At 43.7% G+C, this 12,334-nt stretch overlaps 1 protein-coding gene across 1 annotated transcript in view; it reads left to right on the top strand.

The window, feature by feature from the left end:
- stx8 (syntaxin 8) overlaps nucleotides 1–12,334 on the top strand; it is a 43,679-nt gene that overhangs the window by 22,691 nt on the left and 8,654 nt on the right. The window lies entirely within an intron of this gene.

The following is a 12,334-nucleotide window of genomic DNA, read 5'->3' as shown; positions in this document are numbered from 1 at the left end:
GTGCTGAGTGTTAGAGGACTGTGCTTCCCAGGAACGGCTTTTGAAATGCTTCAAAGGAGGAAATCCTTTGTCTGTACAGTCTTTTTGATCTATTATCTGATTGCCCGGCTCTTGTGAGTTTAAAATCAACCAAATAAACAGATAGACTTGAGAGTATAATAAAGGTAGAGCCAGTGATAATAGCACGGTGAGCTTCAAAACCAATTTTGCCTCACAAATTAGCTGTTTTAACATCTTTTTATGTGTCTTTCAGTGTTGCCTCAGATCTGCTGCGCTCGGACGAAACACACCCAAACCATTTGATCTAACCTGCCATCTAATCGTTTTCATCTGTTATGGTTTTCGCTTAACACTGTTTCCATTTCATTTCAGGCCTTTGCTTCCATTCTTTAGCCAGGCTGTGTCTCAAACATCTACATAATGTGTGTTGCTCCGCATCACTGTTTAGAGGAGGAAGGCCGAATATTCACAAACTATCCATTAATCCTACATTGTTCTTGGACCCACGACATTGACAGCATGTTAGACGTGTAGGGTAGAGCGAAGGAAACCTGCTTTGTGACTCCGTCCATGTACGTTGTGGTCTCGTGGTGTGGACATGTCTTTTTACTGTCGCCCGGTTCAGTGCACTGACTGACTGGAGCGATGGACGTCACAGGCTCTCCCGGCACTTTTATCGTACCTCTCCTAAAATCCTAATCGCTCCCTATTTCAGCTTTTGTTACCATGTTTCTTTGCCCGAACAAAAGTCATATGAAGTCCTTTTCAGCTGTTAACGTTGCCTTGCGTGTAGAACCGTTTTGATCTTTCAGTCAGAACCTGCAAAAATACCATGTTACAACCAATCCGCTTCAGTGCAAGAAAGTGGTTATTTTTCCATTGGTTCTACGGATCTACGGTGTGTTTTTCATCACTGGCTTGACTAAACAAAATATCTGCCAAAATAAAAAGTGGTTGGTGTTTCAATTATACATTTAGGCAAACATTTACATACACATCCCTGATTTGCTAATAGGAATATCTAGAGACCACCCTCCTATAGCCATTAGTTTATTATAATCAGATCACTTTTGTGAAGTCACAAAGTAGGTCAACAGTTACATCCCACTGTACTGCTTTGATCTGTACGTTGTGCTGTTTCTACGTTGCCACCAGTGGGCAGTAGAGGAGATGCCACCGGGAACTGTCCAAGCTGTTTTCCATCCCCATCATTAGGCTTAAAAAGATAACGTAACTATCAATATCTAAGTAAAAAACTTGGTTGCGTAAGTGTGGTTATGCTTGGTTCACTGTGTTCAACAAATGTTCCACCTTTTGGAAGCACATTTTGTTTAGAATACTGGAGTAAATCTCTTTGGATTAGTTTCTATCAACCTAACACACCTTCATTTTACAAATGTATCCCATTTCTTTGCAGAAGAGTTCCAGCTCTCCTGTACACAACCTTCCTGCCAGTCCACATATTTCTCTATTGGATTGTGGTATGGGCTCTGACTGGGCCACTTCAATACATTTAACTTCCTCCTTGCAAGCCGTTCCTTGGTGGATTGGCTGTGTGCTTTGGATCGTTGTCAAGTTGAAAGGTTTCTTTAATTTCCAATTTCTGGCAGAAAACAGCATTGTTCACGCCAAAACATTAAAATATTTGGAGCTGTTCATCGTTTTCTCTGTCCAGGACTCTCTGTCCCCACTGAACTGAGGCACCCCCATAGCATGATGCTGCTGCCACCACACTTAACACTATGATGGCAAATTACCATTGTAAGTGATTTGGAAAGTAATGAAGTTGACTTCTTTCCCATTGTTACAAACAAGTGAAAAATAACGTCTTCTTCAGTATATGGTAGCCTACATAGCAAAGTCCTATATAATTTGTAATTGAATTCCATTTAGCTAATACGTGCATGCCTGAAATATTTACCTCAGTATAGTTCATTATGTGGATAGAGAACAGTGTGCCAGAAGTTGATTGAATATGTTATTATTACGGGGTAACAAATAAACATCAGAAGAACCTTGCCAATAATTGCATACATTAACTATCTTTGTAGGAACTAATTTACGAGGTGATTCATTGTCAGTATATTGAATAAATCAAATAGGTGCAGTTTCAATGATCCTATTAGTATTGACGCATGGTCTAATGGCTCGATCACACCTACAGCATCCTCACATTTTGTTGCAGCAGCAGCGTGTGCGTGTGCGTGTGTTTTATTAAACAAATTGCGGTCAGAACGCCCCCCGGCCTGCTACGTCAGTGTTGCACCAACGTCCCCAAGCAAAATGGTTGGCAGGTTCCCTGTGTTTTTCCCTGTTAAAGTATGTATGAAATTGTATACAGACATGACAGTGAAAGGTGAATGTTGAACTTTTGTTTTACACAAACCCAGTTGATGCCTGCATGCAATTTTGTGGAATTTGACGGCTGTAGGTGTGATCGAATTGTAACAGCCATACTTGGCACTCTCTGGTTAAGCGTGGGTTTGTGAAATTCACGCTACATCTGAGGCCACAGTAGGAAAGGCTCATCGTTAACAGCCTTCTAACTCTTAGGAAAAACCAGGCCCATATCATGAAATTAGGGTAATTTCATAGTATCTTCATGCTCCTGTTGATGAATTTAGTAGTTCTCACTTTCAGAGACCCTCTTTTTTTTTTGTCAATGCTGGGTTGTGTCTCTGAGAGTGGTTTTAGTTTGGGGATTTGTTTTGTGCCTTTTAGGTTTCCCCATTCCGTGTAAGTGATCACCACCTACTAATTTTCCTCAGTGGTGGTGAGTGCATTTGTGTAATTGCACAACATCTGCAGTTGTATTTCTGCCTGCGCTCATGCTCACAGCTGTGAGGAGGATTGCAGCGCGATGTTCTCCTGAAGCCCTCATGCTTCTCACTAGTCTTCCTGTGTACGTATTTCTGTGAATGCCTATAGATAAATTCCATCTGTATGCAGCCTACGCTAAGCGAGTGGGCGTGTGTGTGGTGAGTGCGTTGGACAGGAAGTTGTTTTACTGCGTCTGAACATTTATTCTGGCCTGAGCTGCACACTCACAAACAGCCCACCCATAAACAAAGTTTGTTAGTTTCTCCTTTTTTTTTTTATTGGTGAGGGACTGGTGCCACACTAATCTTCCCTCTCTTTGTGTTTTCACACATTTCACGCCGGTAACAGTCATCGCATGCCAATGTCAAGATTCGCTTTGGCACCTGGCTTATGTGTCAGTTGTTTTTTTCTGCCAATTGTGTCTAGCCATATCCTGTATCACAATAATTTCTCAGGCTGGGATGATTTATAGTAACATACTGTCATATCAAAACAAATAAATGCTGCTTTCAGGAAGGGAAACAACAAAACCAGTATATTTAAAGATGCCTTGATTATTTCACTTCATGTCTGTTATCTTAATCTTTCGATGAAGTGCCAATGAACTTTTACCAGCCAATGATATCCCTATCAGAGGTGTTACGGAGTTGTCCAGATCCAATCAAAACTTTGACCCCTGTTCACAACATAATTTCAGATACACACTGTTGACTAATGGGAACTTGGTGCCCTGTGACATGTAAGGAGACATTCTAAAGTGCAGTTGTGCTACAGGATGATGCTAAGGCCGCTTGGCGAACCAGTGTTTTTTGTAATGATGTCATTTCAATTGGCTTTCCTGTTACGTTTTCTCCTCTGTTAACCTTTAACTTAATTTCTGACTAAGCTCATAGATGTCACTAACTTCCTGTTGAGTGTTAACTCTGCATAAGCCTTCCCCAAATGTTTTGGATCTAACACCAGAATTAAAATGTAATATGAAAATGTCGTGTATTTTGTATATCGGGTAGATAAAGGACAGCTGGTGCCTAGTAAAACGCAACCCGCTCTCTGGACTCCACCTCATCCTCCACTGGACAGGGAGGGACTTGGTGTTATCATCACGTGGATGATGACACCTGACTCTGGACCCAGATGAGTGGAAGGGCGTCACGTGTGTGTGTGTGTGTGTTCCGGGTGAATCAGTCTCTGGCTTCGACATCAATGTCTGACCATTACCACAATAACTTATTGCCAGTCAGTCCGTCAGTCACTGCCAGGAAGTCTTAATGCTTGGACGCTCCTCTCCACAGGAAAGCGCGTGCATAAGTTAGTCCAGATTTATTTCGTTGGTGAGAAAGCAACAGTCCTCAGGGTTGGTTTGCAAACCGTCAGTGACAGCACCTACAAGCTGTTTGAACAGGGCCATGCGATGCTGAGGCAGTCCAGCTAGGTGATGCCAGAACCTGGTGAGTAACGAACGCTTATTGCTTCGTGAAAACAGTCCCACGTTTCTGTTTCCTTCCCGTTATAATGAAGGTTCTCTGGTCATTTAGACATGGGATTTGGAGGCAGTGGTCTGTGGTGCTCTATAGTCTGAAGCATTCAGACGTTTAACTTTATCACTTAAAGTTATTCACCATGTCCCCACATTCCCCTGGTGATGACCGTTTAGTTCAATTTAGTTCATCTATGAGCACCACTGTGCACCAACCCTACAGAAAAATGTGTGAACTTTTTTAAACATTCTCCACTGTGTACAATATTACTTGGTTTGCTATAGTTGGGGTTTGTCTAGATATCTTACTCGCTTACTCCACCTGTACAGCATGCAAAGTTTTTTTTAAATTTATTTACTTAAAAAATGTTTCATATGAGCTTAATGATACTGACACATTTCCCGGCTAATTTAAATGAATTAATCAGAATCCTTCTTTTCCTGAATGAAATGGAAGATCAGGGTAACACCTATTTGTCCACTGTATGGAAATTATGGGGTAGACTAAGAGCAGGAGCAATTCAGGCCAGGCGCCCGTGGATCTCATTCACACCTTTACCCATTTTCTGACATTTACTCAGCTTGTATTTGCTTTCACCTGAAAGCACGTCTTGAAACAAAAAAAAACCTGGCCTGATCCTGTTCAATGGAGAATAAGTAAATACCACACTGAACTGACCCATTGGAGGTACAAGAGAGATGTTGCCCAGTCTCAATGTAATGAAATGTGATGCTGGGTTCTGTTGGGTCCCTGCCCAGGATGGTCCCCCTAACCCTGCGTGCCGGGCTTCTGGGTCTGCTGACGCCCTCATGCTCATCACGCTCTCATTGTTCAGGAGCACCTGGCTATGATGAGGAAATACTTGATGAATCCGCTCTCTGGCAACATTATGAGGAAATGTACCAGCTGGCGGCGGGTGTCAAAGGCCTTGGTTTGGTTCTGAGAACCTGTCAGCGTAGCCATCTAATACTATGCTCCCCTGTAAGCCTGACCTAAAGTAAGCCTGACCTAAAGTTAGGATTTTTGTTACTTTATAAGAGGTATATTTTCCTTCAAGATGGTTTTCAAGATCGTCCGTGAGGCTCAAAGAACATCAGTGTTTTTACTTTAAGGATTTCCCCCCGCGAGAACCAGAGCAGAAATGACAGATGGAATTTCCCCGGGTGCTCATGACCCATCACTGTGTCATCCTGAAATGTGATCAGACCTGTTGTACTGCAACCCTTTGTGCCTCTCCCTAATTCGGTCCTGTTTTGCTAACACCAAATAAAGCAGAATCCGCCCGGATTCTTCAAAGCGAGCGCCCGGCACGGGGGGAAGGGGTGTAATTGTCAAGGTGATCAACCCAGTGACAGGCATGTCTACGGCTGCTGTTTGAAGTGCATTCCTTCCAGACGAGGTCCCGCCTCAAACGGAGTCATCCATCAACCTGACATTCATTTCTGGGGTGCGATGACGGACGATGGCTCTCCTGGGTGAACGCTGGGGGACCTCATCGCGCTCGGCGGAGGGGCAGTGGAGTCAGAGACGCGGGGCCAGTTCCGACCCCGTGGCGAGACCAATCTATGCACATGTGCTGAGGCACTTCAGAAGGCCAGATGCTGTGAGGAAACGCATGAAGACGCCTCGTCGCCAAGACGTTCCCGGGGAGTGTGTTATTGCTTAAGGACACTGACTGACACACACTGTGGAGCACATAAGTGAAAGAACACACACACACATTTCCTGCCTGATGGCAGGGCCTAAGGTGCCATTTGTCAGTGCCTTGGTAGAGGTCAATTGATCCCATGTTATTTGCGTGTTGTGTTAAGCGAATCCATTCTACACACATTACTTTTCAAATGAGTGCCTTGGAGCAGTTGTTCCCACCTGCTTGGGCCTTGGGATCCCAATTGAACCAAGTTGTCACTGCCCAATATCATTGTAATTTGTCTTGTTACCTAAATTCAGCAAAACAACTGTTCATGTCATGTTGATGGTACATTTTTCTATTATATTTGACAAAGGAACAACCTCGCCACCTTTTTCATTGTCGATAACTCCATATTGCTCACATTTTTTATGTAGAATGTTGGCAAGCTCAATTGTTTGAGACACAAAAATAAATAGCACTGTTAAAACATGTAGTGGATATAGAAAACACCACTGAAAATAATACAGAAACCAAAAATTCTGGAAATGATATTACTGAATATAAATGCTTATGTTCATTGTCCTTGGCCCGTACCTGCTACTTGGTATTAGTTGTTTAAATTCATATTGATGTATTTTATCCACCCAATAAAGATACATATAAAACAGAACACCTGCAACCCATTCAAATCGAGATGAAGTTTACAAACCCTTTATAAATCTAAATAATTGGACAAGCAGTGCTAACCTGCCAAGTGTAACGTTTATTGTTATTATTGTTCAAATTTTTTCATCATGAAACTATCATAAAAATAGAAATGTCTCCGGGCCTAGTTGTTGGTCTTGGATCTATGACAGAAATCAAGGCATTGACTTGATATCAGTTCTAAACCTCCATAGACACCCCATTATAATCAAATAAACCAATGCCTCTTTAAGTTTTTACTGCTACAGCTGATGGTTATTAGTAGCAGAAAGTGTTGTTGTTTCATTCCTTTACTTACCACATATCAGACCAGGACACATTTTCTACACTGTCTGTTTACCCAAGCTTATGTAGACCAAAATGGCTTGTTTTTGTTGTTTTACTTATTGTTGGCCTGAGCGCGGCGTCGATCCCTTCGGGGGACGCCGTCAGTTTCTAAAGTCGTATGAATCTACTCTGTGAGCGCAGCCACCGCTAATCCTCTCCCATCAACCCATCTTCGGGTCCGTCTGTTCACAATATGCATCACGGTGGTGGCAGAAAGGCAAAGAAGAAAGAGAGAACTAAAAACGGTGGTAAAGCGCAACGTCTTGTAAATACTGTAATTGCCCCCGGCATTATATCATCAAGTGGAGTACCGCTCTCATTGTGCGTGCCAAGGGAAGTTCCAGTAACGACAGAACAGTGTTGTGTTTTGCTTGGCAACCCGGGTCCTCTCTACCGTGGGGCCAATTGGTAACAGTTGTGCTGGGTAGCTAGCTACAGTGGCTCAGGACTCCGGAGTGTGTAGTGGAACTTTCTGCCCGTCAAATCCCCGGGAGAAATCACTTGGGTAAGTGCAATGGAATGAGTGCCTCTCGTCCATTTGTGTTTTGAGAAACAAGCAGCGCTCGCCCTATCCCCGTTTCTCTGTGCTCCGGCCATGTTATTGAGAAGACGTCCAACAATAACACCCAGAGCTAACACGCAGAACATCCCTCAGCCAGTCGGGTGTCACTGTTCAGCGCGCTGCCCCCGAGCCGCAACAGCGGAGCCAGTGCAAATGAATCAGGGGCTTATGTTGTCGCAGGGATATTTAGCCCAAATGGCGACTGACCTTTAGTTTTGTGTAGAGCTAATGTTAGTGATCTTAGTCCTGATTTATGACCTACGAGTGACGGGGCCTGCGGGTGGGGGCTTGTGCTACTCTCAAAATCACAGTGTCTTGAAGTCTACAGTTTCTGCTTTGACTCCTCCACACTATACAGTGACAGCTCCTGCTGATGGTACTGGAGTCCTATTGGCTCGCAGCCCGACACCACATCCTGAAGGGGCGTGGACGGAAATCCCTCCCAGGACGCTGCAGTGACAGATCCCAGCACCTGACCCAGCATTTCACTCAGTTGCGCTTCCTGCTCCTTGACGAAACTCAGTCCGTTTCGTAACTTCAGCCCCCGCCAAGGCCCCAGCTCTGCTCCTCTGCTTCTGAATGGCCTCCTCGCTTCTGATAGTACCAGAACATGAGAACTGCTCATGCTCTCAGTTGGACCTGGATGAACGAGAACCGGTAATGTTAGACCGTGACGTCAAATCCTTAAATTCCCAGAGGCATTCAGAAGTGAGGTCTTATTGGTTTGCAAGCGTGAAACCCAATTTGAGACAGCAGACTTGGACGTGGAGAATGACGCCAGTCTTCTGCTGTGTGTCGAAATTCGATTGCCCATAAAAAATGACCGGACACGAAAGGAAGCCACTGTCCATGACACAAAACGGTTTGTCAAAGTGTTGTTTGGTCTTCCAAAACAGTCGGCTTATACGGAAACGAAGGAATTTCTTCTAGAATGTTTGACACTAAACAACCATTCCCTATATGCAAAAGAGGATGTCCCTCAGTCTCTCTCCGGATGTCGCTCCGACAGTGATGTGAATTAACCTTTTAACTAGTGTCCTGAGACATGGTGCTGGCGTTGCATCCAAAGGCAAACAGAAACATTGTTTGGAACAGTGTCATCATCTTGGACAGGAGATGATGGCACGCAGTCTAATCGTCCTTACAGGAGAGATCAACGGTGTAGGTGATGTCATCGCGGAACAACATCTGTGTCCTATTGTCCTCTAGTTCCAGTGCCTTCCGCAGCGTCACGTTTCTCTCGGAGGCATGCTGCAGGCATGGCAAAAGCCAACGTTCAGCGGTGTGGTTGGGGATTGGGCTGTGTCAAGTGATGTCAACTGAGGCATGCTTTATACACCTTCCGTCCTGTTCAAACCGTACGAAGGGCAGAGACGCGGAAAACCAAGTGAATAAAGCGACCTGAAAGCAACAACAAACTGAAGTGAGGGTGCTTTCCTCTTTTTTTAAATGTAGTTGAGAGTGAAATCGAGAAAGGAAAGAGCAAGAAAGGGAGGAGAGCAAGGTGACAAGGGGGCGTGCACATTTGGCAAGACGGGATCATGCCTTTTGTTTTGGTATTTGGAAAGAAACGTCTGTTCTTTTTTTTTTTTTTCAGGATCGTGAACTTGGCCTGTCAGTCGAAGCGTCCGTGTAATCTCAACAGCACCGCTGTCTCTGTCTTTTGGCTACCAAACAACTGCCCCTCCGGTCTTTCCCCCAGGCATCTGGGCCTGGAGTTTTTAATTGTGTTTCTAGCAAAACAAATGAGATGACAATGGAAACATTGATATCCCTTGAGAACTTGCTAATTGCGTTTTGCTGCCATTTATTGCGGAATGCTAGAGCAAGAACATCTATTTGGTTAAAGTAATTAAAGTGTGGCTGGTTTAGCAAAGGCATTTGTGCTTGCTATGATACCGAATTGATTGATGTGTTATCAGTGACAGAAGAGAACTGATGTTGTGTATTTCAAAAGCAGAACTCTTTTTGTTTTGTGCTCTTTCTCCGACCTGTCAGTTTGTGTAATATTATTAAAGATTTATTTCCTCCACTTCAGAATGCTGTTTAAGGTTAGTCTGATGTGTTTACACATTGGTATGTGTCTGAGGGTATTCGTGGGTGTAGAGCTCTATTCATTAGACTTGTTGATGTGCTGTGCACTGCATAGTTAACTAGTTAGAAGTTATGTTTGAGGCTTCTGTTCGTGTTTGAGTTGGTGTATCTCTGAGGTGTTACTCCTGAGATCTAATCCGAATTTTGCCATCAATACCTCAGTTTTACCATGGGCACAATTCAAGATCACTGACTTTAAAAAAAAGCCTTGAGAAGTGTATTAACCATCCGTGGTCCTTGACGACCAAGGGGAAAGTGTTAAGTAAGGGACGCGAGTACAGGGCGGTGATTGGCCCAGCCCCTGCCCCAGTTCTAACATTAGGTGACTGCTCCAAGTGTAGAAAGATGGCTTCCTCTACTTCCCAATGTGAAGCGGGGTCGTCGTCGTACAAACTGTCACTTACTGCACACTGGCAACTGGAAGCAGGGCCAATGACATCATTACTATGTGTTTGTGCATGTGTGTTGGAGCCTATGTCTGTGCTCTCTCCCACACTGTGGGTTTGGACGTTTATCCAGTGTAATAGCATTTAAAATAAACAACCTAAACTTGGAACAGGCCTCGCTTTGTGGTGTGGCTGATAGGCCCAGTCTGAGCCAGGGGGAGCAGCTGTCATGTATCGGAGTAACGCGCTACATTAGGAAATTGGGAATTATGTCTCTGGACCCACGGCATGCGAGGAGGGAAAGTGAGCGGGTTTGTTGTTGTATTATACCACTGCGATACATAATATCTTCATTGCCTGTGGGGTTGAAAACCGCCAATCCCACGGGATAGCCGCTCAAACTCGTGAAACCTAATTTCTAGGTGTCTTTCCCTCTCTTTTTCGCTGCTCGTAAATTGTTGCCTCATGCTAGGATGAGGTGGGTGTCCCTGGAGACGTTTTACGCATGTCTCTGTTGCCCCTTACCTCTCCCATACGCCCTTTGCCCCTTTCAAACTGACTCGCCTCACCCTAATTATCTACAACTTAATTGTGTGAGTTGGGTCGAAGGCAGGTTCCCTTGTCAAACACTGATGACTCCACTTACAGAAACATGTTTTCTCACCAGCAAAGGGGCATCTTGAACTAGGAAAGACAACTTGCCTGGAGAGAAGAAAATTCTGACGATGACCTTGTGAACTAACCCACAGGAATTTTATAATTTTGCCCAGTTGCTGTTTCACGGGATTGATGCAAATTATATTTGAGTTATTTTTTAATTTTTTAACTTGCTTGAGAACCTTCTCTTTGACTTCAGAAAACAGGTAGTTTCCTGCAAAGAAAGAAGGAGCTTGTTTGAGTTGGCAGCCAAAGGATTCATGTATAGTAGATAATAGCCTTGCTTCCCTTTCCTGGACAAGAAAGAAAACTTAGAATTGATTGTAGTGAACAAGGTAGGGGGTTTGAAGAGCAGCTATTTATGGCCAATGCCAGCTTTGTTGTGAGAAGTAGACAATACTCTTTTCCTGTGTTAATCTTAATCCTAGTGTATATCGCCAATGCCAATTGCATATCAAAAATTTACATTTAACGTGTTAAATTAAAAGCCAATTACTGTAGTTGCGTAGTGAATAGCAATACAGTACCTATAATGAAACGATAACCGTCAACTAGTTATTTTAGATTTTCATAATTATTCGGTACCTGGTTCTGTAAATATATTGACTTATTCTATTAAAACAGTTGAACTTAGAAATAGACAGAAGTGAACAGAAATGACAAATTTTCTGCATACAACTCTAAGAACTTAGCTATTTTACACTGGGTAGGCTGTCACTCAGTCAGGCAGACACATTTGCTCTTTGTGGAGTTGCCAGAATGGTTGATATTTCAACAGAGTTTCTGTCAGCCCTTTTCCTTCTGACTCCATCTCTGTTTTACAATTTTTCAGTCCATGACACTGCAGTGTTTGTGTCTGTAGCATTTTATTTTATTCTGTCAATGGTTGCTGGAGGCTGTAAATGACCTATCATCAAGACCATTTGAACAAAAAACAAGCCCCCGTCACACAACTAAAACCAATAGACATACCCCAAACACGACGAAACGGCCAATTTAGGTTCTGTTTAGCAATAAACAAGCAAATGTAGAACTTCAGCAATGAGCCGTGCAGCTTTTACTGTTTGTAACTCATATAGTCAGATATTTTTTGATGTTTGCATTTCATTTTTGAAGAATTGGTTTACTCAGTCTATGAGTTAAGTACAGCAGTTGGAAAATGTTCAAAGGGCTCTCGCCAGTGAAACAGTTTACGCTTTGTAATTCAAGAACAGCCCCTTGCAGTGGTTAAATGAACTGATGTAATATGTACATGTTACACAACCCCCCCCCCCCCCCCCCCCCCGGAGCAAAACCGGTTTAAATTAAATTTTGTAATGAGTAGCATTACATTCGTGACTTCATGTCGATCCATTTGGCCTGCTGGGTTCTTGCCGAGCTGCGGTACTTTGCGCTGGATGGCAGCAAACACGGTCGTGTGTGGTCTCAGGTGGGCTACCGTGACTGTCCTGTTGCTACAGCGACTCATCAATATGACTCACGGGCCTCCAGCTGGCCGGCCTTGAAGACAGGAAGTCCCACTGTACCGCAGGCGGCCGGCATCTGTTTCGCGAGCTGCCATGAAATCATACAAAAGTCATTGATTAAAGCCATTCAGGAAACCGGTGAATTGTTTTGAACGGGAGAAGAGTGCTTTCACACCTCCCCTCCACACTGGTTGTTTTTTTCCTCC

This window comes from Esox lucius, chromosome 9, assembly GCF_011004845.1.
Source record: "Esox lucius isolate fEsoLuc1 chromosome 9, fEsoLuc1.pri, whole genome shotgun sequence".
In the NCBI taxonomy this organism is placed as follows: domain Eukaryota; kingdom Metazoa; phylum Chordata; class Actinopteri; order Esociformes; family Esocidae; genus Esox; species Esox lucius.
Note: the sequence above shows the minus strand (reverse complement) of the source record. Positions and strands in the feature narration are given on the sequence as shown.